The sequence below is a fragment of the Chiroxiphia lanceolata genome, chromosome 1 (genome assembly GCF_009829145.1).
Source record: "Chiroxiphia lanceolata isolate bChiLan1 chromosome 1, bChiLan1.pri, whole genome shotgun sequence".
Lineage (NCBI taxonomy): Eukaryota > Metazoa > Chordata > Aves > Passeriformes > Pipridae > Chiroxiphia > Chiroxiphia lanceolata.
The window spans coordinates 14,998,923-15,023,396 of NC_045637.1; the positions used below are offsets into that span (position 1 = coordinate 14,998,923).

The 24,474-nt window shown below is 42.8% G+C and overlaps 1 long non-coding RNA gene across 1 annotated transcript; it reads right to left on the reverse strand.

Moving 5' to 3' along the window:
• Positions 1 to 1,607: 1,607 nt before the first annotated feature.
• LOC116796234 lies at positions 1,608 to 2,917 on the reverse strand. Its single transcript, XR_004360300.1, has 3 exons — positions 2,706 to 2,917; positions 2,506 to 2,609; positions 1,608 to 1,722 (listed from the first exon to the last, which is right to left on the reverse strand). It is a non-coding gene; the product is annotated as an uncharacterized LOC116796234 (long non-coding RNA).
• Positions 2,918 to 24,474: the final 21,557 nt, after the last annotated feature.

The following is a 24,474-nucleotide window of genomic DNA, read 5'->3' on the forward strand; positions in this document are numbered from 1 at the left end:
ATGCAAATTTCAGGAAGAACAGCACTGCCATCACCATATTCTCCACTAATAAATCTCATAACGGGCCTCCATCCCTGTACAACTCAGCCCACAAGGGACAAGCTGCTGGTTGTGATCCCTACTCTTTGTGAGTTAAGGATGGTCAGTGGTGGGAAGGTAAGGGGTACTGGGGACATTCCTTCACTTGCCTGCTCCTGCTGGTGTAAATCGCACATAACCACAGCTGGTGGATTTACACTGAAATATTGTCAGGGGAGAACCAGGATCACAAAACTCAGGAAGAATGAGATAAACTACAAAGTTAAAGGGAGATCAGAAGGTGATGACAGAAGAACAGTAGGAAATCCAGAGCCGTAGGGTATGACAGTTTTACAGAAACTTTTTTCCTTTTTATTTTTTTTTCCTAGGAATTGTTTTTCCAGGGCTGGTGCCATTTTACTGAGTACCTATGGAGAGAAGAGCTGGCCTCACTCTCTCCTTGTTTTTCACTATTCAGGCCTCTCCTCAGAGGATTTACTTGTGATTTACACTTGTAGAAGTGAGAAAAGATTCAAACTGTGCTCATGCAATTATACTGAATGGGGAAAAGAGGCCAGCAGAACTGAAGTTGGTGGATTCTGGGGCTGGGGCTCTTTCTGCACAGCTGTGCTCCCTGCTCAGCCATTCAAACCACTCTAGAGTGAGACAGAGCAGATGCAGCCGTTCTGGAGTCAGAGCAGTTTCAGTCTAGGGCTGCTTTTCGGCTCATAATGACATCCCCGGTCTGCAAAGTATTTAAATATGAGCTTTCCTCCCATCAGCTTCTTTGCAGTAGTTAAGCTTAAGCACATGCTTAAATGTTTTTCTGAAGTGGATCCTCGGTCTGATAGCATTTTATACATGACGTCAAATTGTAAGCATCAGGTCCACTATTCAACAGTGCAAGAGTTACCCATTTATAGAGATCTAGAAATGTCATTTATAATTCAAGTCCTTCAAGGGAAGGATAATTGTCCAATTTTGCACTGCTGCACAGGAGAAAACAAAAGCCAGTTACGTATTTGTGTGCACTGTGCTTTGGGGGTTTATGTCATTTTGCTTTATAAATTATTCCAGATTTTGGGGTATTGAAATCTACCTGATGCTCTAAAATGCTTTACATAAAGCAAAGTCTTGCATCTTGCTGTAGCTGCGGGATTTTGTGAAAGTGCTGTGCTTGCTCCAGACTCCGTCTGTGGTCCGGCTCACCCTGAGTGCCCAACAGCTACATGCTAACTTCATACCCTGGCAGAGGGACTGACGATGGATGATCTCTGGTCACAGTGACCCCTGCTCTCTGATCACTTGAGTTGCCTTGCCAATGAGGCTGCATTTTTGTTTACTCAGTTAATGAGGATCAGAATTACAAACTGCATGGCAGGGATTCAGCACACATATACCAGTTAATAGAGATAATTGAGTGGAAGGAAAACTAGTTTCTGATGTCACAAAATCTCTCTTGTGATAAAGCATTTGGAATATAATGGTTAACATTTCATTTAGCACTTACGGAGATTTGTGTACCAGTTAATACGTATTGTTTGTGAAACTATAATGACATAATAATTGCTTGCAGATACATTCCTGTCATATTGGGTGAAGACTTTCTTTCCGTTTTTCTTGTCTTTCCAGTCTCCAAACATGCCATCAGACATCTGGTGCCAGGATTTGAGTATCTGTTTTTCTGTCTCCACATCTAGATTTCTGAAAAGATAGACAAATCTTTCTTGTTTTATTTTTGTGGTTTGTTTTCTTTTTCCCAGAAACCTAAACACTAAGATCAGTGGGAGTTGAAGACTGAGTAATATTTCAAATTGGGCAACTTAACTATGCTATAGCACATATGTTTGCAGCAGCTAAATAGATAAGTGCCAGGAAAGGACACTCAGAGCATGCAGCATAATTTTTAGGCTTGGTAGGACCTCTAAAACTTCCTGTTGTGCATTGTACAGACTTTCTTGGCACCTACTGACGCTCATCTTTGGCACCATTAAAAATCTTGGCTCTGGTTTGGGAAAACAGCTAGCAAACTAACACTGTTTACCTGATTGCAGACCATCCATATTCTGATTTGACAAGTTTTCATCAATATGGATTTTATTTTGAAAAAAATAAGACTCAACTGAGACAGCATTTTACCTTATTATTTTTTTCCCCAGTAAGTCCTCATATCAGTTTCAACTAAAAAGATGTGTTTAACTCACAGATATATTTGCTTTTCCAGCATGAAAAACCTCAAGAATAAAAGGAAAACAGGAATACATTGGGGGACATAAACAGTAGTTTCCTCTATATAGAGAAATAAATAACATCTAAAAATCTTTTTGCCTCCTACTTGAGTAGACTAAAATCCTAAAAGCTTCTTGTATGTGCTGGCTGACTAAAAATAAAGAGCATTTATCATATTATCATTCATACAAAAAGTGCCTGCACAGCCTGTGTAGTCCCCAAGCTGCTGGAGGCAGGAAGGATATTTTGTGTCAGTACCAGTTTATGTGGCTGAGATCTTCCCTCGCTTTTCCTCAGAAATAGGATATTGGACAACACAGGATTTCAGGCTGATTTCTGATGACCAATGTTAGCTTCTCAACCTGGAAAATGCAAGTTGTTAGTCAAATACTGGCAAATATTTTAGTGCTGCTGGTGTTTTTTTCAGTATTAATCAAAGTAAGTAAGAAAGAAGATACTAGAAAATAAAACAGTTAAACTTGAGGCTTTGCATGCTGCATGGGTTGTACTTTGCTTCATTCTATGCAGTGTCAGGCTAGTGCTTTCCATGGGCTTCTCTTAGGAGCCAAGCACATATTGCTGAAAACATCTCCATGAGTCTCCAGGCTGCTGGAATACATTGATTTGGCTAAGGAGGGACTACGGGGGCCTGTGGATGGAAAGGACAAGATAATTTGTTGTACCATGTAGAATAGTAATAAGGAAGTAGTTTTCTGCTGAGGGAGGGTCTGGGGGTATGGGCTTAGGCACTCTTTAGGAGTCACCCTTTGTATAGCCTGCGTGAGCTAGACTTTCTGATGCTACATCTGATTTCTTGAGGTACAGCTGGAAGAGGTAGGGAGCTCTTGAACTGGTGCTAGCTGGGCTTTGCCTCAGATGCAATTGTTCCCATTGGCATAGAGAGAAAGCTGACTTCTCCAAGATCACTTGGATGGAAAGGTGACCTGGGATGGGAACAATTTACAGAAGAAGAAAGGAACCCACCATGCTCTGCTTGTTGTGCTGGTATTGTGTCCTGCTTAGGGCAGGGTGGCAGCATCAGAAACCAGACCAACACATGGGTGAGTGCCATGGCCCGAAGGAAAAGGGAATAGGGACGTGACACTGCACAGAGGGTTCTGACACAGTAGAAGGTCAGGGTGCAATGGCCACTTTATTGAAGGAGAACAAAGATTTATATAGGGTTTGGGTAAAGGGAGGTCTGATAACTGGGGTGGAGCATGAGATTGACATCTCAGGGTAACACGGGATTGGGGAATGAGGGAAAGATGGGAGGAACTTGGTAGTATCTAGGGGAAGGGGACCAATGGGAGCGCACTCCGCACTGCGGCATTCATGGGCCAATCGGTGTGGGACGAGTGGGAAACCAGGGGAGGACAAGGTGGTAAACAACTTTTGGTGGGAAAATGTGAGGGCAAGTCCAGACAAGCCCTGAACAATACAAACCAAAGGGATTAACACAGAAATATATGTGGGGGTACATCAGACATGGTATAAAACTAGGGAATAACATGAAAGTCCATAGATTGTTAGCTTCTTCAGGCTCCGTATAAGTCTCTCCAGGCTTTAAATCTCTCCCAATCACTCTGATGTTTCTCCACAGGTGAGCCCAGCATATTAGCAATAGCTGTCAGACCACAGATGCCAGTAAGGGAGAAATAACCTGCAAAGCCTCTGAGGGAGATGTCTGTTACAGGGATGGTCAGGGCTGCTGCAGCATCCTGAAGCATCCACCATAGCTGTCTAGAAGTTGCTCAGCCTTGGTTGGTACTACCTGCTTATGAGGAACTTGCAGAGATGTAAGAGATGAGAAGAAGGCCACCATGAAAAGCTAACTGTACAAAACCTCCATTCTCCTAATAGTCACATGCATTTTAAAGCCTTGAATCTGCATTTGAGAAGACCTCCCTGACTCACTCTGGTAACTTAGTGCACCATCAGTTCTCGTGATATTTTTTAGTCTAAGTGCAGATGGCTAACACCACAGAACTGGATGGACATGCAATCAGTTTTCTCTACCTACGATCTACAAAGGTTTCCTGTTCACTTCCTGTCACTTCCTGACATAGGAAAATTGTCCTGTAACACCAGCCCATGCTGTCACAGTCAGGCCTGCCATACCTTGGGGAACACTAACCTAAATATACTTTTAAAAATCTGTGAGAGTGGCTCAGTGGAAATTTCTGTCTCAGACAAATTTCCAGGCAGGGTTAGTACCTTCATTTTCCTTTATTCCACCTTGGAAGTTTTGTTAGACCTGGAGACTGTTAATGGTCCATGGAAGAGGGAGGTGATCAGGGTGCAAAGGTGAAAAGTGAAAAGGAAAAACTTGGGTAAAAACGAAGAAGTAGGGAGGAAGTTACTGGTTATGTGATCCAACCCATGCTGTGGCTCATTATTATTACTTGCAACAGCAAATGTTGATGAAGTGCTGTAGAGTGCCAGTAATTAGTAGGCATGGCTCTCCAACTGCTGCAGCATGTGGTCAATGAGTTCCTGCCTCCAAGAGATGTTCTGCACTGTAAGAAAAGAGATTTATGTTAGTGATAAACATAAAGAGAGACTGAAATACGGTCTATGTGCCACATTAGGAATGAGATTTCTCCTACACCTACTCATCCAGAGAAATGATGTCAGGCTGGAGAGTTGGTGGAAGGTGAGGCTCAGCATCTAGGGTGCAAGGCAGACTATATATCTTTCTGTTTTCTTCTCCTCAAACTCCCACCAATCTGTTCAGCAGTATCTGGGAAAAGAAATCAAGCCCACGTAACATGGAATGCTTTCGGGTGGCTTAGTGACAATTATGCACGTCCAACAGCACAGACATTATGGCTGATGGCTTCCAGTTTCCATGTCTGTGTTATATAGAATTCTCTTAATTATATTTTTAGTCAAACTCTTTCTGCCAGTTGTAGGCTACACATATTTTACAAGCCTAGTAAATAGGGCATGAGCAAAGAAAGTGATAAAGTTCATGAAACAGGATAGAGAGCTGTGCTCACTAATGGTATAGCCTTTAACAGGAGTTGACATGGTGCCAGGTAAAGTGGAAGGAGTGATAGGGCTACAATCACATCACTGGGAGGTTTGCAAGGTGTGCCACTTGGTGTGGTGTGTAGGGGAAGTGGCCTAAATTCCGCATTATTCTTGGGTAGTTCCTAATCCTCCTTCAATGCTGAATATAGTTTTGCACTGCAGACCTATCCTTTGGCTCACTGTTATTTCAATACAGTGTACAGCTCAGCTTCAAATATCCAGCCTCTGAACTGCTGAACAAAGTCCATTAGAACTTCATGAGGATGAAGAACACCTTGGGTTGCAAAGCCCAAGTTCTTCTAGTCACATACCACTATGTCAAACGCCTTCCTGATAATCTTTTATTAAACTAGATCTTAACGTGAGTTTGTTATTTACTCCCACTTGTGCTAAAATGCAGATCCAGGAATTAACTCCTCTGCTCACTAGGTAGCTTATTTCAACTTCTGTTCTAATTTTAGAAGATTATTTTATGACTGTGAGCTCTTAGGCTGTCAATAATCTCTACATTTAACCAGTTCGTCTGCCTTGCTTATATTTGCCACTGATATTTTTATAGAAAATGACTATATTCTCTCTCAACTTCCGCTTTGATAAGCTAAACAAGTCAACCTTTTCCAATGTCCCCTCAAAAAATAAATGCTAAAATCCCTGAACATCCTACAAGACTTGCTCTACCCCATTCCAGGTTGAATTCCTTGTTATACCACATGGCAGTAGAACTGGATATGAGACCAGCCAAGTAGAGGAAGGAGCTGTGCTGTCATCTCCACTGAAGGAAAGGTTGCAGCACAAGCTTTGCCTAACCCTTTCTTAGATGCTAGGAAACCCTGTCAGATTTCCAGACATGAAAAATAGTAAATTGGAGCTCACAAGTTGTTATATATTGTACAGTCAAGCTAGGGCACAAATCCATAGGAAAGCAGCCTGCATTAGTTCTGCTGCTCTGAGCTATTTGCTATATTTGTGTATTTTCCCTTGCTTAGAGAATTGGAAATCTCTGAAAATGCATATCCACCCTACTTTTTCTGCTGTCTTGTAATATATATGGAAATTATGTATCTCCAGACATATATTTGAATACATCTCATGAATGAATTTGTTTTTCACTCATACAGACACCCCTCTCTGTATCTCTACATCTCTGTATATTCCAGCTGTTTAGACACTCCATATTTACTTCTCAATCTATAGATTTTATGGACAACCTTACAGACAACAGCATTGCCACCATCTGCATCTTCTCTCTGCTCACCACCAGGTGTTGAACCTATAGATAGATATGCTGTGGCCATTTACAGGATGCAGAAACAATAACATAAATAGGAGGCAATAGGCTCTCTGTGGAAGGGGGTGATGTTGGGTTGGTGGTGTACAGCCATGGCATTGCACAGGTTATAGCTACTCCAGAGGTTCTGACAAGAACCAAGATTTGGCCCCAGGTCAAGTGATAGATCAATAGGTATTCTAATAAAACATGGGTCCAAGTTACTTAGTCCAATAGTCACTAACTGCAACGTTGCACTTGGTGCTGGGAAGCTGTTCTCCCTTTTAAAGAGAAAATAACAGTCCTTCTTTGGTGCTCTGTATTTTCACAATAAACAACCATAAATAAGATGCTGCTAGTAGACTCCATTTTCTCTGATTACATAGCTACCTGCCTTTCTGTCTATCAGTCACACAGTAAATCTCTCTTTCCATGAAGTACCTTACGTTGTGCAAAATCAATATGCTGTCAGAGCACTTTGCTACCCTACCAGTGACACCAGCGTGGCATCTCCCCTGGGGAGCCTGATTTTGTGCGGGAAAAAAAAAGATCTCCCTGTCTTAGGGCTGGATTTAGAAGGGGTCTGAGAGGTTAGATCCCCATGGGGACCTTGGCATTTTTTTGGCTCCAGCTCACTCTACTTAGTGTTCTGGATCCCTCCACCTGATCCCTTTGGTTTACAGCCCCCAGGGGCCTCTGACATCCCATGCCTCAGCAAACTTGGCCAGACCGCAGCTACAGCAGTGGCACAGGGAGCTTCTGTCAGCTCCCAGCTCAGCATTATCAGTGTTAAAACATTTACTGCATGTGCAATTCTCAACAGCTCTTAACTCTGGCAAATCAAAACCAATTTTAACCGGAACACTCCAAGACACTTCTCTACAACAAGGGCTATCTATCTGTCTGACAAATTCAGGCTTGCTTCCCCCAGCTGCTTTGGCATTAAAGATGTTAAAAAAAAAAAAAAAGAAAAGAGTTGCAACAATTTTCTTCTTTAGAGATGTTGAAAAAAATATCATTCTCTTTGTATTAAAAGCCAGTGATGCCTTCATGCCAACAAATCAAATGAGATTTCAATTGCAGGAGCAAATAGAAAAATTTCTGCCTGATCAATAGACATTCAAAGTGTTATCAGGAATTATCCAGAGGGAGCTGGGATGGAAATGCCTGCTGATCTCAGCCGCTATGTCTAATGTCCTGTCTCAGGGCAGTCTGAACCCCTCAGGGCTGTGGATGGATCTAGGTTTTAGGGCACAGGTATGTCACTGAACCCTACTCCTTCCTACTGAGCACCCAGGCACTCAACTCACAGCTGGGGCATCCAATGAGCTCTTTGAGGGTTCCAGTCAGCCTAAAATCTGTAAAATTCAGCTTTGGTTTTGCTTCCCACTTTGTTTAGCTTCATTGCTGCATTTACAGGTTCAATGTGTGTATGACCAAGCTGTGAAAACAGCAACCAAACAAAATGATACCCTAAGGTCTGATCAGTAGCACACTGGGATTTACTTCTTTCAGGCTATCATCCCTGATTTTAAATTGGAGCAGGGAGCACAGCATGGCCATTTTATTGATTGGATTAGAGAAAAATTGAGCTGGCTGATCTGTACGATGACATTATTGAGTTGTGTTTGCAGCTATGACAGAAACAAAGGAGTTTTTATTGGATTACTGGGGCACAGGGGGAAAAGGAGAAAGAAAAGGTAATATAGAGGTGAGTGGGTATTAGGCTTGGTGCCTTTGTGCTCAGTCTCTCCAGCAAGGGCTTTCTTCTTCTCTGCTGCCCTGTCTATTCAGCTGACTGCTGCGTTGGCTGCTGCTGCTGCTGCCTTTCCAAACGCAACCAACTGTGTATCCAAAGAGACGGGAATTAGTTGCAGTCCCTCATTAGTGGATACTCTCATTACACTTGTTCATCACTCAGGTAAGAATACTTGTGACTTTAAAAAAACCCCACAAAACAACAAAAGCCATTTGGAGGTGAATATCCTCTTTAAGGGATATTTTTGTGCAAGATAGGTGTTTAAAAACTGTGGTGTTGCATGACACCTACTGACAAGCAGGGCATACCACAGTTCAGTGTGTGGGCAGCTGAGTTGCTTGGTTTATTTTTACTGATGCTGTATTTTTCTATTTGTTAACAGTATATGATTGAAAAGGAAGAAACTGATATTTTGTACCATGTGAATATGTGACATTGAGTGAGTGACTGGCATATATATATGTGTATGTATGTGTGTATAGATGTACCCTACCTTATGTTTTATATACTTCTTTACATGTTTAGTTTATAGACTGGTTTTAAAACTACCATGTGCAGCAGCTTCGTTGATTCATTTTATTTGTGGCTGAGGAAGAACATTAGTAGCAAATGTACTCAGCACAAGAGAGCAACCTACAGGTTATGCTTTTGAAATGATCATATATTTTATTTATATAGTGCCTGTCAGTCATAGAAGCCTCCTGTGAAATATTACTAAAATGAAACACAGCTAAAGCTCCATATTAAAATGATGCAGCCTGATTCTCCACTGCCTTGCCTGCTGTGCCCTTTGACGGCTGAAATCAAACCATGTGGAGAAGAAAACTATATGGGTATGAAGTGGCCTTACAAAATAAGAACATCTTTCAATTGCTTTGCTCTGGTGTGTTTTGTCCTACTAAATGATCAGGAAGAATTCAGAGCCATGACTGTGCTGCGTTCCTACTGGGGTTTTATTCCCAGTTCAAAACATTAATTATCTTGTCAGCTCTCTTGTGGCACAGGTGAGAGGTCTGAGGGACAGATGACCAGGTGTCAGATTCAGAGGCCCACCAAAGGCCATCACTCTCCTCACCTTGTCACAGCTTGCATCATGATTTCACCCAAGAGCTGTTTAAACATGAAGAGATCGTGCATCGCAGGTCAACCCAGTTCAGCACCAATGTTTCAACAGAAGACACAGAAGGCAATGGATCTTATGAGGCTCATCAGCACAATTCAAACCTCAAATGAAACCAACAAGCAAATAGATGAGCTGTAATTTTATCAGGTGGAAACAGAAATCAGAGGAGCTATTAAGTTTGCAGCAGCTGAGATTCTGCTCCTTAAATAAGTTGCACAAAGCCACTGCTACAACTGGAGTGTTTTTCAGCTCAGAAGGCAGCAAGTGGGCCCCATGCCCGAGGAAAAGATAGCGACACTGTACTTTTTTGGAAACATCACTTCCATACTGTGAAATTGCCCATGTGCTAGACTTGTATGGATTTCAATGGGAAGGCTCAGTATCAAACTACATGGCATCCAGCCCATGCAAAGCTTTGAAAAAGATGCTAGAGATAGTGTCAAAATCACCATGAAAATGGGACCAATGGCTAACAGTACTGTCAAAATTGGTCCCATAATTCATTTAGAATGTTGTCAAAATAAGGCTAGAGCTGAAATACTCTTAACAACCATCATCATCAGCTGCAGTTTTCTTCTAAGAATGAAATACAATGGGAAAAATGTGTCTTTGTGGATAATCCAGTGCTGCAAGGTAAAAAAAAATTGCTCCATTAAGATTTAGAAGCTGACATCTCAGGCTACAGAATTCCATACAAACTACACAGCTCTCTTTTAAAAGGAACAATATCATATGCAGTGATGGCATATTCATCCAAACTCCCCAAGCAGCTCTGTTTTCCCCAGTCCCTACATGTGTCTGACTTTCACAGGCAATAAGTGCATTTTACATATCGCCTTCCTCAGCCTCGGTGAAAAACAGGCCCTAACTGTTGCCCAGAATGACATAAATCATAAGTTCTGGGAAATATTCACACCAGCTTCCTGTTAGAGGATGAGACCTCATACCTCCCTAGGACAACATGCTTTGACTAGAGGACAGGCCCAGGATGCCCATACCAGTACCCATGCTGTAGTAACTGAGAGTGTCCCCCCCCGCTCCAGTGGGCACTGAACCCAGACTTTAAAGACACTCTTGATGTGATCAGTTCCTTACTGCAAAGGATACCAATGACGGAGCCTGTGAGGAGCACTAGGATAAAATTTAACAAGAAAAATGTGAACACTGGTAAAACTTTCCCATAGGTGAGGTCTAATTGATCATGGCATGATCCTGTCAGACATTTCTTGCTTGATCCTCTGGAAGATGTCTGAAAAAAACAGCAAAAAGACTATTACAAAGAAGAATTCTGTGTTGGCAAGGCATCCTGCCTTTTTTGCTTCATCCTTGCACTGCTAGGATCACTTCACTCAGGAGTTATTCACTAACTTAATTTTAGTTTAAAAATAAAAAAGAAGGGTTTAAACCCTCAGGGAAGAGTTATCAGCTTAAATATTGGTTTTTTTTAATTTAATGGTTATATTTTTATACTGATTGTTGAACGTTATTTCAACGTCCATGGGGGACTATGGTAGTGTTATGTTTACACTTGAGACACTGCAAATGCAGTTCCCCTCTAATTTACTCAGTATGACTTTGTGAACTTCAAATAGGTTGTAGAGGAAGCAAAGGAGAGCAGAAGTTAACCCTGCAGATGTTTGTCTTGCTGGACTGGATTAGTTTATCTGTTGGCGCTCAGCTGGTACATGGTTTGGATTACGAAGAGCATTCCCCTGGCTGGGGACAGCCACGGCAGTGGCACTGTTGTGCACAGGGACAGTGTTAGCCAGGTATACTTGTGCTAGGACAGAGACCTAGACAGTACTTTAGTTTGTGGTACTGGCTAGCCAAAGTTGTTTTACATATATATGGAATTTGTGTGTGATAGTTAATTTAACTAACATGTTTATTTACTGTTGCGCTGTCTTTTTGTGTTTGGAAAAGATGACTCATCTGCTACTTGATCCTGCCAATGTTTATTCTGCTGGTGGGCTCACTCTTTACTGAGTAATGAGAGTAATCCCACTGTATCAAGCCTATTAGCAAGGATACTTTCATGGGATCAGGTCACAGGCTAAATGTAAATTAAAATATCCACCTTCTTGCCCTCAGCTCAGGTGGAATTACAAGGATGCTCATGTCATCACAGCCTGTTATAAGATCTCAAAAGTACCACATTAGCTATGTCCAGTTTTTCTAGGGATAACAGTTTAAAAGGCACAACATGCAAGGAGGCATTTTGCAGTTGCTCAGCTGAGCACACAACAGTGAAACTCCCACTGGACTTTCTGCCTCATGCTCTGTGGTGTTCAGGTTCCTCCAGGGCCCGGAGGCAGATAAATGGCTAAGACAGACAGTGGCTGGCGAGCAAAGCAGGGAGTTGTCTGAGGTTTAGAGAAACAGCAAGAAAGCAGCTGCATGCACAAAAAAGTCAAGGCTCCTGGGGCCAAGAAGAGGGTGCACAAGCAAACCCTCCGTGCTCCAGCCTAGGAGTCAGGGCACCTGATGAAGGTGGATGGAAGGTCTCTTCTTCCACCAGCACTGCTCCCTGCCATGGGCTGTACAGAGAGCTCATGACACTCTCTGTGCTGGTCAGCTATGGAGTGCCAAGGGATCTTTAGAGAAACTGTATTTCAGTCATGAGTGCTTTTTTTTTCCTGGAAATGTTTTTGGATTGTGCTACCTCTTCATCACAGAATGGTTTGGGTTGTAAGGGACCTTAAGGATCATCTACTTTCAACCTCTCCTCCATGGGCAGGGATGCCAACCACTAGATCAGGTTGCTCAGGGCCCCATCCCACCTGGCTTTCAACATTTCTTAGTCTGCCAAAGACCATCTAGCCACAGCCCGGGAGCAGGAATGGTCCAGGTCCTCTTCAAGAAGTCAGTCTACTTGTGGCTCCCTGCCCCTGAAAGCTTTGATGCCGGCTGGCCTTTGTGGCAGCACGCCTCTGGTGACATTTAATGTAGCAGATGGCTGCAGTCTCTCAATGACCACTCTTATTTTGGGTTCTGCACCAGGAAGATCTAAAAGCTAGGTGTTTTGGTGCCTCACTTGCATGAGTCTTGCTCTTAATTGCCAGCTACATCAATATCACTGAAAGCTTGGAGCTCTTGAGGATCCAGCTGGGCCTTAGATTTTTGATTACACAGATATTAAGCACCTAAAGACCAAACCAGATATTTAGTACTTGCAGACATAAATGCAATATCATAGGGTTTGCTGAAAAAGAACTGATGAAGATTTAGCAAACATCAGTATCGTGCACTTCCTTACTTTCTACAGTTGACCTTGGCATCATGTATCTACCCAGGTATTCTTGAAATCCTGTCTTTGATTCCCAGCAGGGTCAGATTTGGAATAAGTTTTTGTGTCTAAAAAGATATCTAAGTCCACCCTGAGTACATTCCCAAGATTCCCCAGCTCAGGCACTGGGCAACATCCATTCTCCATGAGTCAGACTGTTTGTGAGCTATGGGGTGGCCCACCCATATCCCTGGGAAGGGCTGGCAAAGCCCAAGGAACCAGCCGTGCTCCCTGTAGTTAGAGCACAAATCACCTGAGCACCATTAAGGAGAGGAGACATGAGGATACAAAGCACCAAAACAAGAAAGAAGTGAAAATAAGTTTCCAAGTTGTTCTGTGTGTGGCAGAGCAGTGCCACTCCTATTTCATAGACTCATAGATTCATAGAATGGTCTGGGTTGGAAGGGTCCTCAAGGATCATCTAGTTCCAACCGCCCTGCCATGGGCATGGATGCCAAACACTACATCAGGTCACGTGAACAGTCTTCTTTGCTTCCTTCCAGGAGCAGGTTTGGAAATAGGGTCCTCAACTGTAGAGGGTGCTGGTCTCCAAACCCCAGCTTGCTCAGGCAGTCCGAGCTCTCACCTCATCTTACGGCTCTAGGTTTTAATCACAGGCACTTTGCTTGCCCCAGATGAACCATCTATGATTGTGTGGCCTTTGTGCACAGTTACATGTTTTCATTGCTTTCCATACACTGGGATACTACAGTACACAATATAATGGGATAATGTGCTAAAATGAGGTGCCAGGGCTGTCTCTTCAGAGGGCTAGGCTGCCAAACGTTACACCCACTGGATGTTAAATGAAGGCGATGACTAAGTGTTCACACAGTGGCTTGCTTTCACTTAAGACTTTGGCAGACTGACGTAAATTGAAAGTCTGCTGCGGGCAGATTTCCTCCTACTATTTTTGATTTCATGCAAATAAGAATTGCAGGACGCCAGGCAATTTCTACCTGTGACTGACATATTTAGTGTTGACAGTCCCACACTGTTTTTATATCTAAAAGTGTAGATCTAATGATACATGTAGGGCAGTTGTAGCTTGCAATATCTCATCCCAGACCCATTTCTAGTTCCTCTCCCTCTCCTGCTCCCAGCAGGCTGCATCCAGCCCCACATGGCTTCCTTTGACACATACATGTCTATAAAGTGTTGCAGTCTGCTGCCAAGCTGCCAAAGAAACCACAACGGTGCAATATTTTCTGCTAACGAGTCTATGTCCTGTGTGTTTCACTCCCCGGTTCTGCTAGATAAAAGCTTCCTGTTAAAGGCTTAAGGGGTAGCTTAGTCAAACAAGCATTCCCTGTCTTTCAACTGATCTGGGCAAGGAAGCAGCTACTGCTCAAAAGCACTTAAGCTAATCTGAAAGAGTCTGGGATGGAGACAGGTGCGGGACTTCTGGGAGAGGAGTGGGGACATCAGCTTTTGGGGTGATGGGAAGAGAGTAGGAAGCGCCTGCATGGGGGACCAGTGAGTTCCCCAAGAACGAAATGTGTTGGAAGAGTCTGAAGCACCAGGTGCACATGTGGTTTCATTCTCTCAGCTCTGGGTTGTATATGGGTGCCACAAAAAGTGCTGGGAAGGGACAGCAGTAACGTCCTGGGTATGAAGACCCCAGCCACCTGTGAGCAGCACTGCTCTCTCCCAAGGCCAGGAAGCCCTGCCTGGGGACAGAGGCTGCAGATGCCTTTGAAAAAGCTAACTCCTGGATAAACAACCTGTGAACTCTTTAATGCTTGTCCCTACCAGCCCAGAAATCTTTCTCCATGTATTTTAGTGCACTGTCCAGCCACCATGAAACATGGTGGTTTCACATCATCTTTTTCCCACAGCCACCAACCATGAAGCCAAAATCTCAAGGAGGAAATGAGATTAAATAGCCAAGATGCTGATCACAGGAGGTGACAGATGATAATATTATAATTCCCTTCATTGCTTTATTCAGACCAGGATCACCCACAGCAGCAACTGCCTGTTTGGAGACGTGCCCTCACCTTGCAGGTATTCTGCAGCAGATGCCTGTCTTTTCCCACCTTGGTTTAAACAAGGCTTAGGCTGTGCCTACCTGCCTACAGGCATGTGCTGCATGCAACTTGGCCAGTGGTACGGTGTGGATTGCAGCCTGACGGTTCAGGGCTTGTCCTGGAGGCAACTAGTAATCCATACATCTAGCATATAGCCTCAGTCTCCACCACCTCTTCATGGAGGACCTAATATATGATAATTTTTTGGAGTTTTTCCTCCCAGAGTGACTGTTTCCCACAGTGGTGTTTTGGTATGGTGTGGTCTGTGGCTTGAGGAGGACAAGGGAAGCTTCAAGACTTTCTGGGATAGTGGTAACTAATGGATAGTGGATAGATCCAAACTTGGAGGAATCCTGTCTGTAATGCCTGTGGAAAAGTGTCTCTGAATTAACTATCCTTAGACAGTTATTTAGTAGTGCATACATCTGTGGGAAGCTAACTTGAAAGGGACTTGAGGCCCCCGGTTCCTAGCAGAAGGTGGCATTCTGGGTACCTAACCTCTTACTCCATAATTCACACAGGCTCTTGAGATATCTCATCTTCAGGAGCAGGAAAGCAGGTGCCAAATCAGGCTGAAGGTGTCTTTATTGATGTGCCTCAGAAATAGCCCTGGCACTAAGCTTGTGGTTAGCACAATGTCCCATGATGTTGTATTCACATTGATATGCTCACGAAACTACCTTTTTCCTTGAGTTTTCCAGTTGCACTGAGAGAGAACAAGTAGACCAAAAGCGACAAAACTCAGGAGTTGAGATAAAGATAGTTTAACAGGTGAGGGAAAGAGAAAAAGACAAGTGAGACCAAGGAGGTTACTCACCTTGGCCCACAGGCAGACAAGCTGAGCAATGGCCACCTTGGAAGCCAAAATTTCACTGTTTTGTTCCTTCACCCTAGTTTTCATTCCCGAGTATGTCAATCACTATATGGTAGAGAATATATCTTTGGCCAATTTGAGTCAACTGTTGCTCCATGGGAAAGCTGAGTTTGGCTTCACCTAGTGCCAGCTGGTTCCAAACACTGCAGTTCAGGTAATGGACACAGGATTTCTGTGATAACACTTCATGTGCAAAAGAGATGTGCAAATCAGCTGATGGTGAAACTACCCATGCCGAGAGGTGGCTAAAATGTCTTATTTATGGTTACATATTTCGTCGGATAGTTCTTTCGAATATGTTTGAGCTATTCAACCTAGAACAGTGAGACAGAGCTGCAATACTGGGACCATAGGCCTCAGCAAGTGTTTCTGTTTACAGTCCAGCTTTTATTTACATTCTTCCCTTCAGCAGCTGACATCAGTGGGAAAGAGAAGTGGGTGGCCTGTCCTAAGGCTGGTACTAATTATTGCAATTAGGAAGCTTCATAAGAATACACCCAACATTCAAACAGAGCATCCAGTGTTTTGTAGCTTTACTACACTACTTAACAGTGAGTGTTAATTTAACTAGAAGTGTTTGAACTGTTTTTTATCACAAACATCCAGTTTGTTCAGGACTGTGGATTTCCAAAAGCTCATGAACAAAAAAAAAGTTGCACTGGATCCATCCTGTTCATTATTTCTTCTAATCTACCAAGTTAAAGTTTTTTCAAGAAAACAGAACATCATTTGAGCCCATTGCATGCACCACACCAGTGAAAAACATAGCTGCATCCTGCCACCATGCCTCTGCCTGTCTGTGTAGACATCTGCCTCTTTATTGACATTCAAAGCATTGACAGGAATCAGCCCACCTTGCCTCAGCTATGCCCACCAGCTCATAAACTTCATTGTTTAGTATCTCTTCTAGTGCCTGCTGCTTATTTTCCATGCTCCTTGCATCCATGTATAGACATTTCAGTACATTAATATTCTTCATCTTCTCTTGTTGAGCTACTCCAGCTTCAGTCTTATTTGCAGGCTGGAAGTACATGTCAGATTATTTGAGTTGGGTGAAAATTTCTCCTCTTTCCTTCACACTGAGTTTTATAGCTATCCAATAAACTTGCCTGCTTTTGAAACTGGGAGATTGGTACCCTGTTCTGGCAGAGTAACATTAACCACAATTGCTTACATCTAAAAATAATACATGATAATTTTGTTCTCTCTCAGAAACTGGCACACTGCATTCTCTAAAGGGAGACGAATGAATATGTGAAAATATTTTCAGAGCAGTTGCTTGTCTAGAACAAGTCAATATGAAATCAAGATAGAATTTATTCCTTCATAAAGGGTTTATTGAACTATGTTTCAAACATCATTCAGCATGAACACACTAGAGGATCAAGAAAGGACTTGATCTTTCTAGAGCTTTCTATTCATAGGGAGAAAACAGGTCTGAATAGTCATCTCCTGGACAGCAAGAACAGATTGCAACTCTTGCACAATTTCTCTGTGAAGTGAGGAAATCGTGACCATTTTTCATTTTGCTTTCTATTTCCTGAGAAACTTCTGGGTATAGCAACATTAGCAATTTCCTACAAGGAGTCCTACATGCTAATTAAATCTCCTCAGACTCATCTCTCCCAGTCTGAAACAAGAGTCAGACATTTGCCAAATTACATCACTTCACCATGAGCAACTTCTTGAAATCTCACCCGTGTCATCCATGTGACAAAAATTGTGGTCATGCCCTGATCATTTCTCCTCAAGACTACTAGAGCCTCCTCTTCATTTTCACCTTTTTCCTTTGCAACCTATTTCAAATGTCTCAGTAAGTCATCTGCCTCCACAGCGGCACCTCTGAATTCTTCCATCATTTTCCTTTGGCCTCCTGCATTAAATTTCAGCTACTTGTGCTGAAAGGATCCCCAGAACACTGCTCTGACCTATAGCATCAACTGCAATATTTCCTGCTCTCATTTTCACTCAGCCAGTACATCACACCTCGGTGATGCCTTTATCATCTCCTCCATGCTCCAGACCATCCTCAACAACTGAATTCTTTTATGCAGTTTTCAAAGGCATGCACTGCAGTTTTCATACATCCTTTCTCAAAGCACACCTTGCTGTGTTGATATGTGCTCCTTCAGCCCTCCCTGCTCCATTATGACATTCAGACAAGGGCAACATTGCCAAAACAATCACACTCCAGGCCACTGATGAGCTCCAGACTTGTATTTACAATTCATTGGTTAAAAGCAGCATTATTCAAGCTTTGTGCCATGCCAACCTGCTTGTAGACATCAGTAACTAAGAAAAGTAAGATGCCTGGAACAAATTTATATTATCCTTCTTATTTTACAGATGGACTCATGTTACCTTTTCAAATCAAAGACCCTTCTGAGGTACAAAAATAGTCCAAGTGAAGATTAGGGTTTCCTGAGAACTCCTCTATCCTTAACTGGCTGGCTGAGGCTGCATCCAGGACACTTCTGTTTTCCTGCCATAAAGTATCTCTCATATTTGGTCCCAGCTGTCTTCTTCCTTATTTAGACAACTCCTAGAATACAAGATGCACTGCAGGCTCATCCTTTCAATGAGTGGTGGAGGATCTCACCTGGCTGTTGGAGTCCTGTCAGACCTAGTGGCTTAGGCAAGAATGTTTATTGCCACTGGAGAAGGATGTTTTTTTCCAGCCACACAAAATGTGAATAATGTGAGGCTGGGTTTGTGATTATACGTGTGCAGCTGGTGGTTTACAGCTGTGTTTGTAGTGAGAGGAGTGTGGGATGATGGATAGAGTTAAACCTAGAGGGAATTCAGAATTTTAAGGTAAAAAGTAGCTGCAACTACCTGGACGGACTGAGGTCGACATCCTCCCCAATACAATGATAAACATCTGCTCAGAGAAACAGAACGGAGTGTGGAATGAAGTGCAGACTACATGGCCCCCCTCCATTCTAATCCCAGCAGAATGGGAGAACATTGTGGTACTGAGACCATACAGTACCTGTCTGACAAGGAAGAACCAAGATGTTCTGCTGCTGAAGCCAACAAACACGTCAAACTCCCTCCTCAGGTACCAAACCACAACCATCACCCCCCTCCCATTAAATACACCAATCAGAAATAAAAGGTATTTATGACTAGACCCACTCAAACTCCACCCAAACATAAAGCAAATAGTATAAAAGTAAGCAGGGGATACGGGGAAAGTGGGAGAAGACCTCCACCGAAACTGCTGGGATCAGTCGATGGGCTGAGTCCATCTTCTCCCCCGCCAGAGGGACGCCTTGGGTGAGAAATATACTCTACGCCCATTAAATGCTGCTTTGAAGACTAAAGCTTTCGTTTGTGCTTACCCCACAACATATTAGTAGATTGCTTTGTATCAGAACTTGTGCTTGCTTAATATATGTATTAATAGACTGGGTTTTTTTAAGTCATATTCTTGCAGTAGACACTATCACCAATAACATTCAAACCTTAATTATCTGTCACTATTTGTATTAATAGAGTGTTATTCCATAAACTGTAAAGCTAGTCCTTGCAGTTGCTGGCAGTGCTTAACACCAGTTGCAGAAGGGTCCTGGCTCTGATGAGTTTCCCCTCACAAGGCAGGTTGAGGTACCCTCTGATCTTGTGAATCTGTTGGTGAAGGGTCTCATTACGGGATGCTGACAGACTGTCAGGCACCAGGGGCTCGACTCTCCCAGAGATATCAACAGGCAAAAATCCAAACTCCCACCTTTTACGTGACAAGGAGTTGTAGGTATAGTTATATATATACTCTGTGCCTTATGCAACATTTACAAGTGTGTGAAGAGAGCATAAGGAATAGGATGTGTTGTATATTTTCTGTAATGAATTATTATCTTACAATTTTGCACAGATCTGATGAGAAGGTATTGCAGCCATGTCTCATGTTCAAGCCCATAACTGCAAATTCTCTGCCATCACAGAAGCAGTGTTAGAGTTACTCAAATACCACCTCTCTCTTTTTCCTTTGGCCTTAGCTGCTGTAGCTAAGGGGAGCACTTGCTTGTTCTCGTTCCGTAATTATGGTGAGTTGACCTTGACTGGATACCAGCAGCCCACCAAAGCTGCTCTACCACTTCTCAGCTGGACAGGGGAGAGAAAATATAACAAAAGGCTTGTGGGTTGAGATAAGGAGGGGGAGAGATCACTCAGGGGAGGGATCACACTAAGGGGAGAGCTCACTCATCACAGGCAAAACAGACTCAACTTGGGGAAATTAGTTTAATTTATTATCAGTAAAAATCAGAGTAAAGTAGTGAGAAATAAAATCTTAAGCCATCTTTCCCCCACTCCTCCTCTCTTCCCAGGTTCAATTTTATATCTAAGTTCTCTCTCTCTTCCCCACAGCAGTGTAGGGGGATGGGGAATGTGGGCTGTGGTCAGTTCATCCCACTTTGTCTCTGCTGCTCCTTTCTTCCAACGAAAAGGACTCATCCCCTCCCCTGCTCCAGGGTAGGTTCCTTGCAGTGTCAGAAGTCCTGCCAGCAAACCTGCTCCAGTGTGGGTTCCTCTCTCCACAGATCCACAGGTCCTGACAGAAGCCTGCTCCAGCACAGGTTTTCCATGGGGTCACAGGCTCCTTTGGGCATCCACCTGTTCCAGCATGGGGTCCTTCATGAGCTGCAGGTGGATCTCTGCTCCCCTGTGGACCTCCATGGGCTGCAGGGGCACAGCTGCCTCACCATGGGCTGCACCACAGAGTGCAGAGGAATCTCTGCTCTGGTGCCTGGAGCACCTCCTCACACTCCTTCCTCACTGACCTTGGTGTCTGAAGGGCTGTTTCTCTCACATATTCCCGCTCCTCTGTTCACTGCCGTTATTCTGAGCAGTTTTTTCACCTTCTTGTATACGTTATCCCAGAGGTAGCTGTTGGGCTCACCCTTGGCTAGCATCTGGTCTGTCTCAGAGCCAGCTGGAGTTGGCTCTGTCAGACTTGGGGGAAGCTTCCATCAGCTTCTTACAGAAGCCACCTCTGTAGCCCCCCCCTGTGAAAACAATGCCACACAAACCCAACACTGCAGTATTTTCTACTCTTTTCTGGATACAGCTATTTGATTTGTACTCAGGAGCTGTATCTTTCAACAAGTATAAATTATGCCCGTACTCTGTGTCATCTCTCAGTTTTCATGAAATACATGTTTGCCTTCTCTTTCTGCAGTGAGGCTTCTATGTATGCAAAAAAAAAAAAAAAAAGACTTGTGTAAGAGAGCACCTTCCAGACATAAAGTTGGCTCCTTTCTGGCATGACTCACGCTGCTGCATCCCTCTTTGCCTCAAGCTGAGCCTGATGTGCTCCCAAAGGTTGAAGACCTGAGTTTGGGTCTTTCAAGGAAGTGCTTTAATCACCAGAGGGATGGGTGTTGCATTTCGTTGTGCAGTCTCTTGTGCCTCACTTAAAAAATGCCTACTAGCACCAGTTCCCATGAGAGAGAAGCGACAAAAGGGTCAGTACGGGAGTTCTGCCAACACTTAGATACTACCTGAGCAGCTCAGTTACATCAAGGCTTAGCAAGTCTGTGAGTTCCTGTAAACAAAACCTAGGCTTTGTTACATTAATATTGACATCTACAGGTTAAAATGGGATTTGAACACAAGATTTGCAACAAGCATTAGTGTCACTGTAGTTCCCGGACACGGCACTCAAAGCAGCCATACAGCTCTTGAAGTACTCAAATTTCCAGTGCTCAACACTTTAACAACAAAGTAATTGCACACATAAATGGTCAGAATTACCCAGGTTTCATTACTTACTGTTTTATGTACTGATGCAACACAACATCACAGTTACTGTATTTAACAAATTGGCCCCTTTACAGTTGTTTCAGTGAGATGTAGGCTAATGAAGAAACTCTCTGTCATGGACTCAAGAGGCAGAAACTTCTCTATTTAGGTATTTAAGAAAGACTCTTGCTTGAAGGATTCATGTTGATAGAATAAAGTGAATATCAGAACATGCTCTCTAGTCAAGCAGCTTGTCCTACTGCAGCTATCCTTTACAAATCACATATATGTTCCCAAAGCTTTGTCTTCTGGAACTTTTGAGGAAATTTATTGGCCTTAAAAGCCGATATTCTTAGACATTGATAGACCCAGAAGAGAGGCAAAATCCAGAACAAAAGACTCTTTCAATTAAATGCTTAAAATGTTCCAGTAACAAACTCCCCTACATTAAACTAGATGACAACTAACTGAGGCATTTCTGATGCACTCAGCTGCTTTGGTGCTACACAAGCAGAAATCATCTCTAAAATGTACAAGATCCAGCCTACAAAGGAGACTTTGTGCAGTGTCTCTCTGAAACAATTTTTATAGCAATTACTTGGAAATTAAGTTCTACTGCATTTGCCATCAGTTTCAGTGGAACCAGGCTTTCATCCATTTCGTATCAGCTTTAGGGCTGGGTTTTTTTCTGTTTTCCCATTTCTGGCATGATCCAGTTCAGAGACTAGCTGCAATCTGTCATCTGGTGGTGGATACTAAATGTATGTTGGGGCGAGGGGGGAATTAAAAAAAACCCCAATCTGCCAAGTCTCTCAGCCTTCAACCTTTCGTGCAGTACAAGGTTTACAAGATGATTTAAAATCTGCATGTGTAGGAAATAAGGAAGATGGGCTAACTCTACACATAAAATAGGTTTGGGACAGACTGAGATTGATGGCTTTGTGACAATGACACTAAAGTTAATAGCTGATATAGGCAGACAACAGAGTCTATTTTAAATTTAAAATTGAACTGTGTGTCACTGACAGCATCATACTGACCATTCATTGCTAGACCTAATTTCTCTCTGGTAATGACTACAAGAAGCAGAATAGATAATGATGTGCACTGCAGAACATTTGGGAAATGGGATTAACTGATTTGCTTTTTTTTTTCCTTGTTTTTAAAACAACTATTTAATGATTAGTAGAGGTGGCTATCCTTGAACACTCCTGAAGGGTAAAGATTAGTCACTCCTCTGGGAACATCTCTGTCGCCTCTATTTCCTTTCCTCTTAGGAGACAGAAGGGGTGTAAATTGTGCTTGCAACAGACTGGGAAGGCTGACACTGTTAAAATATAAGACCTTGACAAAAACCCTGGAGATGATGTATCACCAGTCTCCTGGGCAGTTGCACTCCACATTCACATTTGCACACTGCAGATAATTCCTGTCTCTCAACAGTCTGAACCCAAACTTCAAATGCAAATTGTCTTGGAGCTGGAAATGGAAATTTGCATGCACCGAAAGGAGAGAGTTATTCATATATTTAAATAAAAAGCTGACAAAAAAATATGTGAAACAAGGAAAAAACAAATCCTTCAGTCCTGTGGGAGGCATTTCTTTGCTGTCTATTTCTGTCATTATTCCCTCCCGTTTATCTACTCTTTTCTTCAGAGACAGAGATGGTCACTGGTTTTGTACATCTCCACCCATACAAATAGAGATCTTTATTGGCATACCACTATAGGGCTGATCACCGGAGACTTAACTTTATTACGTGTCAGTGAAAGGCCTTTAAAAAAGTGCACAAACTATAATACAAGGGGCTTCTGAAATTTTACATGTATGGCACATGGAAGCAATCGACTTTGGGAATAAATATTTGTGCCTCAAACCTGAATGCAGCCAGCACACATGTGTGAGGGTGAATGTTGCTGGCCTCATGCTAGGAATTTGAGCTCTGTCCTTGAAACCACGTTTTTTTTGGTAGGTGCTGTGTTAATGTGTAGCAAAACGGTAGTAGTGCATTCCATAATCTGCTCAGTAACTGTATTTCAGAGCATCAGCGGGTTGAAATTTCTACCTGCTTTCCTTACTCCTGTCTGTGACGCGAGTTTGCAGACCTGAAAGATTTACTGTTTCTCTGCTTGCTTTTTCTGTTTGGCAGGAAAACGAGCTGAATTGTTCGAGTCGAGTTCAAAAGCTCAAATCTGAAAGCTGCATACTCTTTGGTTGCATTAATTGCAATTCCACTCTGGCCTTGTAAAGCTAATTTAAATTATCGTGGTCTCTGCAACTTCATGGTGTAAAATAAATAAATCTAATTGTATTTGGCTTAACTACTGAATCTGCTTATTACTTTCCAAATGGTACGGTGGGGCTTGTAGTTTTTATAAACTAAGCTACCAAATGATTATGATGAGAAATCGGGACTGTGGAAGTAGTAATTACATATATATAACCCCATTTTCTACCCTATGAGAAAGTGCAGTGCCTATGTTCTATTTCCTCCTTTTCTTCTGTGTTCTGTGAGTGCTGGAGGGCATTTTAGATGGGGTTGCTCAGACTATCCAAGACCTCTAAAAAAATCTTCTCATTTCCTAGAAAGTAATTGAAAACTCCCACACCAAACAAAAATATATGTAACATACGTAAATGCTATAAAAGTAACATGTGGTTTACATAACAATTTATAATGCTACTTCATATCTGAGGCAAAATATGATCATGTATTTTATGCTCTTAGATCACCCCTGTGTGTCTGTGCTGGAACAAACATGCTCCCTTGGTGCAGACTGTGACATCAGCTCACACTGCAAGGCATGCAAGCACTACAGCTGGTTTTGTTATCAGCTGGGGAAGGGTGGATAAACAGGATCATGTTTCCCATTAGTAAAAGGCTTCCTAAGTTCCACAAAGTCAACAGACAGTAATCAGGTATCAGCTACTTCACTAGGAAATGAATCAAAATTAGGAGTGGGAGGCTTGGGATGTGGGGTGGGGAAGTAGGGAGGGAGAAACAAGGTACTGCTTCATTTCTTTGTCTGCTCTGATCCCTCTAATAGAATTTCCATGAAGGCATGTTAAGTAGAAGAGGAATTTCTGCAGCAAATCATCACAAAGAAGCC